This window comes from Cavia porcellus, unplaced genomic scaffold, assembly GCF_034190915.1.
Source record: "Cavia porcellus strain 051 isolate PalLab524CR breed Dunkin Hartley unplaced genomic scaffold, mCavPor4.1 scaffold_33, whole genome shotgun sequence".
NCBI classification, from domain to species: Eukaryota; Metazoa; Chordata; class Mammalia; order Rodentia; family Caviidae; genus Cavia; species Cavia porcellus.
Genome location: NW_026947516.1, coordinates 17,223,345 through 17,237,437, shown reverse-complemented (window position 1 = coordinate 17,237,437; position 14,093 = coordinate 17,223,345).

Here is a 14,093-nt window from a genome sequence, read left to right as displayed (position 1 = left end):
CGAGATTGGGCGTGTTCAAGATGATATGGCCGTAGACCAACAATGATTTTCAACAGAACATTTTTATTAAAGTCATTTGGCCCTGCAAACTATCGCATTTATATAAAGTGTTACAAATGCCATTTTTGCCTGAAAAACTAAACAGAGGAAATAGGACCAAGTGCAACTTGTATAAGTCACTTCTTTGATTATTAAGCTAGTTACATTGTTAAGGAAAACAGACCAAACACAGAAGGAAAGGGCACTGAGAAAGTTTAGAAGGCAGTTTATTTTATTTTTTGTCTTTTTCTTCTTATCGGTACCCAGGGTCGAACTCAGGACCACACACTTGCAAGGCAGGCGCTTATGCCACTGAGCTAAATCCCCAGCCCCTAGCAGGCAGTTTATTACACCAGTGGGCTTAACTAGGATCTCTCCCAAAGAGTCAGAACTGTACCTGGTGGGGTTTCAGGACTTTTATGGGGCGATCAAGGGGGAGGTACAGAGGCAGATTTAGTGCATTATGATTGGAGGGTTGTGTTACATCACGGGTTGTTGAGGGTGTTTATATATCTCCAATTATATTGCAAGACCACCAGTTAAACAAGCATGGGTTACACAAAGGAGGAAATGTCTCATCATCAGGCTTGTCTGGACACGGATATGTCTGCCTAGTCTTGGTGGACATCCTTGATAGGCTTTTATTTAAAAATTAATTTCTCTTTCTTTTTCCCCTCTTTTGGTTAATCAGAAAAATCATTTTTGGAGATGTTGGTGTTTAAGGTTATATAGGAGGTACTGGACATGAGGGTCATTTAGAGGCTAATATTGTTTATTATATTTTAAATTATTTTCGATACCAGAAATTCAACTCAGGACCTTGTGCTTGCTTCTTACCAGGTGCTGTGCCTCTGAGCTATATCTCTAGCATTTATTTGTTTTGTAATAAAGGAGGTGAGCCAATTTAATAAGCAAGGTCCTATTAAGAGTATGAAAAGGAGGCCTGTTAGTGGTCCTAATAGATCTCCCAACCATAGCTCCCAGTTTCCCAGGTAGCTCCACCAGTAGGAGCCTGTTTGTCTGTCTCAGGCCCGATGGCTTATTTGTTCTTATAAGTGGTGGATGGTTTCCCTAATAACATCAGCCTTATTAGCACAGTAGCAACATTCTTCCTCTAAGAACATGCAGGTGTCCCCTTGTTGGGCAGTGAGATGGGCTAATGCCCTTTGGTTTTGGAGTACTATTGCAGCTTGTGAGTCAATTTGGTCCTGTAGTGTGTCAAGGGCTCCCTGAATTGCTGTAAAATTGTCCTCTATTTGGGTGCCCAATTGTACCTATTGTTGTTGGCCCATGCTTAATGCAGTGGCATTGAGGGTTAGACTCCCTGCTGTTGTTATCCTGGCCAAAATTGGAAGTACTACCAGGTCACATTTTTGACAAGTCTAGTGGATGTATGTGGGGCCCTATTGACTGGAATAGACAAGTTGAGTATGAAGTAAATGAGTACATAGAGACTCATTTTTGTCCTCAAAAACACTTGATAGACCGCGTCAGGACAAATAAAGTTTCATGAGGGAGCCTGAGGTAGCAATCAGAACACCTATACAATCAGCTGAGATGTTTGATTTTTCAGAGGAATCCAGGAGGCAGGTGGCATTTTCCTGTACCTCCTTTTGGTGGGTCTGGAGTAAGGGACCAGGAGTAGAAGTGGAGTTAAGGTTAGTACCATGTAGGTTAAGCCAAAGAAACAGTTTGAGAGGGGAATGAGGGGTACACAGAGCTGTGGAAGGGGTCAAAATAATTAAGTAGGAGCCCCTCCAGACAGGTTGTAGGGGCTCCTTTTTCTAATCCTTAATTCAAACCATATCTCCAGGGCTATATGTGTGGGCAGGTGTGTCTGTGGGTATGGCAGGCCTGTCAGCTATATTTTTGTGCATCTGAGAAAAGATTTTATTCTCACTGTGTAAATTGTTTCTGCAGAGATATGTTACCTAGCTGATGTAAGTCTGGTGGGGGTCTCTCATATAAAACTTAAAAGGGTGTATGTACTATAGGCCCTGGTAAGCTTCAGATCTTGAAGAGGACCATGAAAGCAAATCTATCCATGGTGCCTGAGTTTCTTGGTGATATTTAGTCAATATTGACTTTAAAGTCCTATTTATTCTTTTAACTTTTCCAGAGCTTTGTGGCCTGTATGTGATATGCAAATTCCATTTGATTTTTAATGTTTTAGTCAGTGTCTGTGTTATTTTTGCCACAAATACAGGCCATTATTGTTGCTTATGGTTAGGGGCAGCCCATATCTAGGGATACTTTTTTAAATAATAAGCTACAAACTTCAGTAGCTTTTTCTGTTCTAGCAGGAATTGCCTCTGGCCACCCAGAATAATTACAGATGAGGTATTTCTAGTCTCTACATGATTTGACTACTGTAAAATTCATTTATAGGTCTTCAAAAGGGGAAAGTCCAGCATTTGGGATACTAGTTGGGGATTTAGGCACAGATAAGGGTTCAGTCCTTGCATTGATTTGGTATCTCTGACTAACTGGGGCACAGATCCAAGCTAATTTCAGAATATAATAGTAACAGCTTAGAAGTTGATTCATAGCAATTTTTTCTCCATGTGTGATGTCATGATGGTGTTTTGCCCAGGTATAGGCCAAATTCTGTGGAAATGTCATCCTATTGTCTGGTAAAGTCCAAGCACCAGTTGGGACCATGTAGGCCCCTTCCTGATGTGCCCATTTAGTTTTCTTTTCTTTAGAGTAGTGGAATTGTCTGCTACAGAGATTAAGGACAATGTTAGGGGGAATTTTATGTTGGGCTTCAAGATTTTGTTTCACATCATTTGTTCCCCAACTGGAGCCTTTGGCTGTTATTTTTGCAGCCTTGTCAAGTTTGTTGTTTCCAACAGTGACAGTGTCCTTTACCGTTTGGTGCCCTTTGCAGTGCATAATGGTGACCTTTTCAGGTTTCCAAAACAGTCAGGAGTTGAAAAATCTCATCTTTGTTTTTAATTTGTTTTCCTTCTGCCATGAGAAGTCCATGATCCTTGTATAGCATTCTGTGGAATAAACAGTGGCAAAAGCATAACTCGAGTCAGTGTAAGTGTTCACCTTTAGCCCAGCTGAGAGTTTGTATAAGGCCCACAATTTAGCTTGTTGAGCAGAACAGTTTTGGACAATAAGCCTTATTAGGAGTACCTCTTTCTGTGGTGATGACTGAATATCTGGCTTGGCGTCTTTCTATCCTTGACTAAGCTAATTCTATTCATAAACAGGGTGTACTCAGCATTGGACAAGGACTCTGTTTGCAGATCTGGCCACCTAGCAAAAGCTCATCAGTCAGAGTGAGACAGTCATGGTTGGGGAGGGTGGGAGTGTAAGCTCAGTGGGCAGGAAGGTGACTGAGTTGATGGTGTAGAGATCCTGCACTGGCCAATAGTCTCCATTTGGCATTTTTACTGGGATGAGGGGAATCTTCCAAGGTGATTGGTGGTCTACCAGGATTCCAAACAGCTTCAGGTGAGAGATGTGGGACTGGAAGCCAAGTCAGACACTTCTTGACATAGGGTATTGTTTAATAGCAGTGGGGGTTGCAGAGGGACAGAGCTTGATCACCAAAGGGGCATGATTGATTGTAAGCCCTAGAGGTGAATCCTATGCCCATACCTCTGGGAACAAGTATTCAGGGTTATGATTATTAGGCATCTCAGGCTGATATAGGTATCATTTTTCTTCTTGGGATACAGTCAGACTCAATATCAAGTCTGGAGCCGTGGATTAGAGTGTGAGAGAAGCTGGTTGGTTTAGAGTGAGAGATGTGGTCATATCCCAGGAAAGGGATGGGGCACTCAGGCATGTGTAAGAATTCATGTTTGATAAAATGTCCGTCAATCTCATTGGACCTGCTTTGACAGAATTTCTTTTCAGTGGGGTCTCCTATGGTGCTGATAATTTGGATTTTCCAGAAGGTTAATGTAGCAATAAACTGAGTTACACTGAATGTTTAGCCCCACTGTCTACCAAAGGAGATCATAGGTTTTCCCCTGATTCTGGAAATGACCATGGGCTTATGGAGGTCCAGTCTAATGGAACCTAGGCTGTCCTATTTTTTGCCATGAAAGAAAGGGAGAAAAGGCTCAGTCTGGGGGTGAGCCCAGACAAGTTTCTTTCTGTCCTGCAAGTGGAGGGGGCATTTATCTTTCCAATGTCCAAATTGTCTGCAATGAACACACTGGTCAGCTGCCAGAGTGTAAGGTCTGCTACCAGTTTAACTTATAAAGCTTGCAGGGGCCCCCTAATATCGGTTGCTGCCTTGCTGCTGTGGGATTGGCCTTGGCAGGATACTTCAGGAACAGGCTTTTAACTTTGTGGCCAGGAGAACAGTTTTCTTCTGGGCTCTGCAATTTGCCTCCTGCTGTTGTTCCTCCCCGCCCCTGCCTTAGTTTACAAAAGCCTTTCAAGTTGTGTGGAGTAATTGGGTGGCATTCATGCCAGCAAAAACATCAACCTTTTCTTCTAATGTCAGAGGCAGATTGTGCAACAAAGGCAGCACTGACCATCTGTTGATTTTTAGGTGCCTCTAGATCAAAAGGTTTAGACCTGGTAGGCTTCACAGAGTCTCTCATAGAATTTGGCTGGACTTTCATTGGTTCTTGAGTGACTTTGGTTACTTTGGACATATTTATTGGCTTTTTGTTTTCTTCCTTGAGTCTTTCAAGTAGGGCCATGCAGTATGGATCTAGGGACTCATGGCCTACTATTGTATTGCAGTCCCAGTTTGGACACACTTGGGAGAAGGCTGTGTTCACCCAAGTATCAGAATCAGCCACAGTAATAGCTAGGTGTGGGCTCTATCTAGAATGCAGTGGCAATTTTTAGTATTAAACACAGAAGGAGCTGTTGACAGTCATCCTACATTGGTAGGTAGGTCTGGAAGATGAATATAAGGAGGTACAGTCATCGCTTGGGGCTTCTCTGAGTAGGACAGGTTGTGGTGCTTACAATTTAGGAAGTCAGTGGAACTAAATGACTGATAATACATCAAGGGTGGCTGGTTGAATGCATCTCTCTGAACTTTAGGGTAGACGTGAAGTGGCAGCTGGAGATGAACTGGAGCCACAATCTGAGTAGTAGAGCAAAGGCGATGACGGATAGGGCTCTCAGCATTTCTGTTCATGTTGGCAGCACCTGATGAGAAATCAATCTGAGGTTCAGGAGGCACTGTAGTAATTGTTGGCATTGGAGTTGTGGAATTTGGAATAGCTGTGGTATAGGCTGTGGTAGATGTCGATCTCTGGGTGCTGAGAAACCTCTAGAGGGTGCAGTTGCAGCAGGTGAAAACAAACAAGGGTTCTGAGATGCACTTGATGGTGTTGATGTCAGTGGTGCTATGGAACCTGGGAGTAGGAGGGACAGTAGCAGCAGTTTCGGCTGTGATGGTGGCAGCCTTGGCTGTGGTGGCAGTACTAGATACAGTGGTGGCAGCATCTGGATCAGTGATAGAGGCACCAAGGCTGGCCAGCATGCTTGGGGCCTATAATTGTAAGGAGGAGACAGATCAGACTCAGGGTCTTTGGGTAGAACAAGATAAAGCTTCTCCAGTTTAGGACAGGCCTGAGATGGTTTCAGGTGGATTTAGAAATTTGTTTTGACAATCAGAATGGTCCTTTTGTCACAAGGGCACAGGTGCATAGCCAAGGTGGCAAGCTTTGACATAGGGAATCAATATAAGGGAACTGCTCAAGGCAGCCAGTCTTCGGGTCTGTTACATCATTCCAGACTTGTCAGATGGTCTTAACATTGAGACTTCCCTTGAGCTTCTGAGCTTTCAATTTTACTTTGTAATCATCCAGGAATCCTTTTTTTGAAGTTTTTCAGTATACAATTAAGGATCATAGGTTTACTCTGGTTTGCACCCATTCTTTCTCTCTGCAGTGTATGTGGTGTACCCTTGATCAGTGGCTCAACAGACAAAGGGTGGGTACCCCTCAGAGAAAGACTATTCAGATGCTTTCTTGGCCCCTGGCCTCTGAGCAGCATTGGCTCAGTCTGGACTATGGAGAAACATTGTTAGGTTTTCCATTTTGTCCTTGTTTGATGCTTCCATGGAACCACAAGTTAGGCCCCAAACAAGCTCCATAGCACTGAGGTCCTGGAAGGGCTTATTCCTGTGGAGCACAGATGGAATGGCCTACTGCTTTCACCACTCATTACAAACATTTGCACAGTCATTCAGCAGGCACTCAGAGGTTAAACATTTCAACTCATTTTCCCTCATGGGGAGCCTTAACTAATGAAAGGAATCAAAATCTCCTTCTGCTTGGTTGTGAGCAGGATTGACTAACAACCTGACAGACTGACTAGGGTACTCCTTGGGGTCTTACCTTATCTGATGATGTGACCTGACTGTATCCTTTTTCTCTGTTGAGTATGTGACAAAGGCCATGAATACCAAGCAAGGGCCTCCAGTTTGGGACCTCTAAGGGGACTCCAAGAAGGTCTGGAGGGCATATCTCCCTATCAAGGAGCCTGGAAAGGTCACTGCTTTGGCTGCCAGGTTTCAATTGGTGACCTAAGTGGTCAGCATGATGATTCCCAGTCAGGAAAACAAGAAATGTTATGGAAAGGAGGTCAAATATGTGAAGAAATGGCACCAAGGAGGTTTAGGAGGCAGTTTATTACACCAGTGGGCTTGACTGGGATCTCTCCCAGAGTCAGAACCTCACCTGGTGAGATTTTGGGGCTTTTATTGGGAGATTAAGGGGGAGGTACAAAGGTAGATTTAGTACATTATGATTGGAGGGTTTGTGTGGCATTATGGGCTGCTGAAGTAGTTTATACATCTGAAATTATACTGCAAAGCCATCAGTGGAACAAGCATGGGTCATACAAATGAACATTTTAAATTATATTGCAAGGTCATTAGTTAAACAAGCATGGGTTACACAAAGGAGGGAATGTTCCATTATCAGGCTTGTCTGGACATGGATATGTCTGCCTTGTCTGGTGGGTATCCTTGGTAGGCTTTTATTTAAAAATTTAATTTGCCTTTCAATATTTCACTTCTTCCATAAAGGGTGTGGAACAACTGGTCAGAATATAGACAACACTGTTTAAATAGAAATTGTTGAAAGAATCAAATGGAAAATTTCATTGAGGGAGAATAAATGCAAAGTCCAAATGCATACCATCAGATCCAGAACTGTAGTTGAAATTAAACAATAGATTTGTCTTGAGCTTCCAAATAATCATAGAAAAGAGGAAATGACAATTATTTAAGATTTTACAGTGTTTATAAGAACCAGCTAGGATTTTGTTTTTGAGAAGCATAAGTTTTCTTAATTTTTTTGTTCTAGAAGAAGTTCCATTTTGCTATGTATTAAGTGGGAAATAAGTGTTCATTAGATCCCCTTAATGTGAACTTGCCATGATCAAAAGCATAGTGTATTGCATTGCTTTTTTTGAACTATCCAAACTTTCCAGTTCTGCTGAGTACCCAGACTCCCAATGATCTGGCTTAATTCAAGATAGAGTTTAGGTGATGGCAAATAAGTTTCAACCCACATGTCAACTTGTGACTATTCATATTAGCTAATTGCATAAATGGGTTGGGAAGTTTTGTGGCTGAGTTCATGTTCAGAAGAAAAAAGTTGTGTAATAGATTAATAATGTCTGTTGTGGATGTAGGGCAGGTAAGTGAAAACAACAATATATTTGGCATCTCGATTTGTAGTAGGGGTCTTGTGTATACATTTTTTTTATGGAGCCCACAAAAGTATTTCTCATTGTAAGACTTTTAATGAAAATTAGATAGTGCAGTAGATGGATCAAGATCATTATTTCTGGCTACCCGAGGGTGGAAACTCTAAGATATTTATGAATGTTATATCAAGATTTTGTTATGAAATAGCATATGGTCTTAAAGTTACATGGCCTGATGTCCCCACTGCCACTCCTTTGCCGATATTGACAAAGGAAATACCCATAGACAGGGCTAAATGGGATTTGGTGAACTCCAGTAGGCAGTAAAATAGATAATTAAAGATTAGAAATATTACTCCATAAGGAATAGCTGCAGTAATTTTAGCCTAGAAAAGAACTGTGGCTTGCCAAAACCATGAGAAAACTCAAGAATTGTCCAGAGACAAAGTTACACCTTTAATTATGAATCTAATTGACTTATTTGTGATTCATGAATTAGGGCAGCCTCCATCCTACAAAATATCATGAAAGATCCCAGTGGATTACAATGGGTTTTGTAAGATGTTAACAAAAAACAGAAAAACAGAAAAAAATACTTGATGGTTGACATCAAGTTCCTTTACACTTGTACTCTGTTCTACATCATGTGCTATGTCTATCCTTGGTATTGACTGACAGCTTTGTTTTGCCATATTTGACTGTATTCTTCCCCGCCCCCAAAGTAATAAGCACTAAGGAGTAATGAAATCCAAAGTGCGTGAATTTTGTTGTAAAAAAGAGAGGGAAAAAAAAAAAAAAAGAAAAAGAGCTCTAACGGATATAACAGCAAGTGTGTTTAGGGGTGTTAAATAGCTGACTGTATCAATGTTTTTGGATCATTGAACACAGCTGTTTGCAGTCTACCTGTTTGAATGTCCACCTTGTATTCTTTGATACTGTGATTTGAGGAACTATTTTCAAGATGATAATATGTAATATACTAACAGGTGATTTCTTACTGTTATGTTTTTTTTGTTTGTTTGTTTTGTTTTTTTTGTTTTGTTTTGTTTTTTTGTAGTTCTGTATTACGTGTACCCTTACACCGCTTTGGTTTGTTTTGTGTTTTTCTCTTTTTCCTCTTAAATAAAAAAAAAAAAAGGATTAAAGAAAAAGAGGCTTTTGTGTATGCTAACTCAAATCAATAAAATAGACTGTTTTCAAGAAAAACTGGTTTGTTTTGGGATCTCTCTGCTCTCTTTAAACTTTAGTTTGATCTTGTGGCATTTAGCATGGTTAACTCCATTTTGGTTTGGAGTGGTTTGTTTGAACTAGTGTAGGAGCTGAGTCCAAAATAATGGCCTCCTCTAATTTTCATTTCAACATACCAGAGCAGTGGTAGAAACAGATAAATACAGTATGTAGGAAGAAATGTCAGGGAAGTCTTTTGTTACGTGACATTTATTTATTTATTATAAAGTACTGGTCTCACGCCCAAGACACAAGACATTCACGTGTCCTGCTTAAGAAACTGTCTTTTGAATTCTTAGGTATAGAAAGTTGGCAGAATTACATTTACCTAGTTTATCTGAATTAATTTTTATTTGTAAGCAGTAGTGATTAACTTTCTCTGAAGAACAAAAATGTTAACCTGTGAATAATAAGACAAAGTTCATAACTGCTATGGGTATTGATTAACCTACAAAATTTGATGAGCTTTGTGAATATCCTAGCATCATCTGATTTTCTCATCTTAAAAAGGACATGAGATAGGGGGATGGAAACAAAAACATTCCAAAGCCCAGGGATCCTTGTTTATTCAGGATACTGGGAACTGTTTTTCTCTGGCTAGGAATGTGAAAAATAAAATTGAAATGTACTGCATAGTTTTGCACTTCATTTACGTAGTCTCAAACTTATTAGATTTATAGTTTATGGTTAAATTAGTCAGTTTCATTTCCTTAAACTATGAAATATTCATGGACCATGAGAAATACAAAAATGAATCAAACGTAGTCTCTGTCATCTGGAAAATTACAATTTTGTAGGGCACAAGATAAATCATGTACAGAATATGTGGATGTGCAAATGTGAATAAAATGCTATAGGAACACAGGAGGAGAAAATAGTTACTGGATTAAACAAGTCAATGGTAAAACTGTCTAACAAAAGCAAAAGAAATTTCTCAAAGGAGATAACAATAAAATAGACTTGGCATAATGGCCATCTTGTTTAAAGGTGAATGAAAGCTCAAAAGATTTAAATTGAGGAAATCATGAAAACACATTGCACAGAACAGAGATGAAACATTGATGGCTCAACTGGCCTAGCTGGGAGAACAGTACAGAGGATGGGGGAGGGAGGAGCAGTGTAGTTGCTTGTGAAAGCCCAGATGGGTTCAAATCGTAGAGGACCCAAAATTTGAATTTTCTTATATCCACTTTGAAGTTTTAATGATTTTAATGTGGAAATTGCTCTGTGTACATGACAAGGAGAAGGACAGTGGAAGGTAGGAAGGGCATTCTATGATAGAGTACTTCCAGTGTGCTGCTACTTCCTGACCCTAGCCTAGTAAACTGGCAGCTCATATATGCCCAGCAATATAATAACCAGAAAATTACTTTTTCATTAGCCATTTAATAAAAAGAGAAGTCAGCTTATTTTAAGAGTAGTTGTAGAACAGGGAACAAATGATGTTACAGTCTAATAGTATGCTTAATACAATCACACATATACCCCAGATACATTGGATTCCTTTTTATCTCCTGTTCTCTGTGTGGGTTGTTTCCATTAATCCAGTTATAAGAAGAAAAATGTTATGAAGTGTAGGCCTGAATGATATTTCTAAAGTTTATAAGACAAGAGCATATCTGGCCTTCATCTATCTGCTATCGATGAGAGCTCTCTTTTGTACCATAGCGATGATCAAAACTGTTTCCTAGATCTGTAGGTTAGCTCAGTGGCACAAGTGCCTGCCTGGCAAGTGTGAGGTCATGAGTTCAAACCCCACTGCCTTTCCAAAAAAACCCCCAAAACAACAAAACTGTTTGTTGATTTTGCCAGTGGTCATGAATTTCATCCCAGGCATTCCCCCAAAAAACAAAAACAACAACAAAAAAACCCCCAACAAAACTGTTTCCCAATATTGCCAGTGTAGCCCCACAAGCTTTTATACTTTTGGTGAACTTTAAAAGTATCTCTTATGAATGAAAGCAATAATATGTTTTTACTTCATGAGATCTCATATTTTATTTGCCCCATCGCAGAGGATCAATAGTTATGTGCCTAGAAACTGCTATTCAGTAGTGTTGTGGAGTATGAAAGACATGAAGAAATCAATTTCTTTTTCCTGTCTCAGAGATTGAATGCCCAATTTTATTGCTTATGGCAACAATAATCTAAACTTTTAATTTCTGCTCTCTAACCTTGAACATTTGAAAGTTAATAGTAACATTCAGAATGATTGAAACTGCCTTGTTTGTTGTTATTACACAGTTACTAATAAGTTAGTTATTAAACCCCTATATGTGAAATTGCCAAACTTTGCACTTTATAAAGCAAATTACACAGATATGAATTCTGTGGAAATTTATTACTCAAAGTCTGCACATCAAAATACTGAATCTCTGAAAGATTTTTAAATGTAAGAAAATGAAGACAAGATAATTCTGTTCTCCATCTATTTTCTTGAGATCTCCAATAAACTACTTAACAATTAATTTGTTTTTAGTATTTTTTCATGTGACAAGTAACTGTGACAGCTTCACATTTGAAGTCAAGTTGTTGACAGTGTCTCATGTGTATCCTTTGAGCTTTTATCTTTTTATGTACTTAGTGGAGCCTCTAAAAGTCTGTATTATGGGTAATACCATTCCTGTCTGCTTTATTTTTATTTTTATTTTTATTTTTATTTTGCAGGTAGTAAAATACAACAGAATAAGACAGAACAAAGCCATTGAGACAATGCAGTGAAATTGATACAGAACTTCACAGCAGGATACCAGGGTAACAGTAATAGGTACTCTGCTATATCTTGTTATCTTCACAATAGTTGTCCATTCAATCAGGTATAGCAAAATCAAACAAAAAACAGAACATTATAAAACCTATCAAAACAGAATATTGATAGAGCAAAACAGTTGATCAGAACAAAGCCAAACAGTGGAAACAATATTTGCCTTTAAAGAGAAGACAGAAGGAAACCCCCATATTTACTATATTGCATATGGTCATCTGCCTAAGAGATGCTCGGACCTCTGGCCCCCAGTTGCTAACAGTGGCGGGGGGCAGGGAGGGGTTGATTCTCAGCACTAATGCTGGTAGGCTCACGGGATGCTGCCTGTCTGCTTTTTCTTTTGTTGCAGGATACACTTTTCTAGGTAATTACTGGAACATAGGAAAAATTAAAACTGTAAATTATTTAGAAAATAAGAATGAGATCACTCTATATCTGTAGGTCCCATGCCATATGACCAGACAATACTCTAAGGAAAATTCACAACCTTAGGTATTATTATTATTATTATTATTATTATTGGTACTGGGAGTTGAACTCAGGACCTTATGCTTCCCAGGCAGGCACTGTGCACTGAGCTATATCCCTGGCCTGATACTGTAATTATTAACTAAGAAAAAGTAAAAAAAATAAATGAACCTAATAGCCAATTCGAGAGATATAAAAATAACAAATCAGATATAATGAGTACAAAAGTAAGGACTTAACATATATATCTAAGACTGATGAATGAGAAACAGGAAGAATAGAATTTAAACTAAATTCATGACCTTGTTCTTTGACTAAATCACAACATAAATAAGTAAACCTCTGGCAAGTTTAATGGAAAATGAGAAACGATATACACACTAGAAAACATAAAGAGAGCATAACAACAAATGTAGATACTTTGTGGGATATGTTCCAGAAATTCTATGAAAATGCTGGAATGTTGGGGCTGGGGATTTAGCTCAGCGGCATAAGCGCCTGCCTTGCAAGCAGGCAGTTGTGAGTTTGATCCCCGGTACCGATGAAAAGGAAAAAGACAAAAAAAAAAAAAAAAAAAAAAAAAAAGAAAATACTGGAATGTTAAACAAATAACTTCTTGGAAATTATAAAGAGTCAAAATGGATTCAGAAAAAGGTTAAAGCCTGAAATAAATGATAATATAAGAAATGAAATTTTCAAAGAACTCTACAACTTGCATTGTCTAGATTCTTTATTCTTATGCATTTTAAACATATATAATGTTAAAAATCTTTCTATATCATTTTGAAAGTGATAGTATAAGGGTTAAGGAAAAAAGCCCCTTCTAGAATTAGCACCTCAACAGAGTCTATATGATATTGTTCTACAAAAATAAGTTTAAAGGGAAGCTGGGGTTGGTGGCTCCCACCTATAATACCAGCACTCAAGAGGCTGAGGCACGAGGATCATTGCAAGTTCGAGACCAGCCAGGGCCACAAGGTGAGCTCAAGACCAGCCTGAATTGCATAGTGACACCCTGTCTCAAAAAGACAAAAAAAAACAAACTTTAAAAAACTTCTAGAGTAAAAGCTAGTAGTTAATTTCAGCAACATGCTAAAAATAAATTTAAGAAAGGCACATTAAGGATTGAATCAATGTAGGGAAATTTGCTAATATAATGTACCAAATGGTAGAAACTCTGTGATTATAATTATAGATAATAAAAAGGAAATTCATAAAATATAATCAGTTATTGATAAAAATACTCCTTGATAATTAGAAATCAAAGGATTGTTTTACACATGACACATCATTTTAGAGCAGCTTACCACATTCCATGATGTAGCAGCATTCCCATTAGAGAAAGTGAAGAAAAGTCCAAATTATATTTGCACCATTACATGTTCTGATGGTATCATATAATGAGGCAGAACAACAACATCATACAAGAACATATAAGAAAACCCAAAGCCAAGGAAGTTTTATTCCACCTATTAAAATGTATTGTCATTAGTAATCCATGCTGGTGATATATGTGTGTTTTCTACACTTCTCTTTTTGTTTCTCTGTATTTTCTATACAGAACTTCTATCACTCCTTTTTTCTATCATTTTAAATGAAAGAACAAACAATGAAAATTCAAAATAGAAAGGTTTTGTTCTCCTTTAATGGTTTATATTGACTAAAATTCAGTATTTTACTGTCTTCAGTTCTAGTCGCATCAATGATTAAGAGCATATAAAGAAATTTGTCACTTTTATGAAATTTGAGACTAAAGAAAAGCTTAATCAGATTTCTGTGTCTCTAACATGGCTTTGGTCTTTGGTGTAAATAGCATGCTTTGTTACAATCCCTATCTCTATGTCTGTTGACTTTTCCTTCCCAAGATAACTTCATCCAGACTGGCATTTCTTCAAGGGGTAGTAAGTGAGCTCTTCCTCTTAGGAAATTTCCATTGCAACCAAGAGCG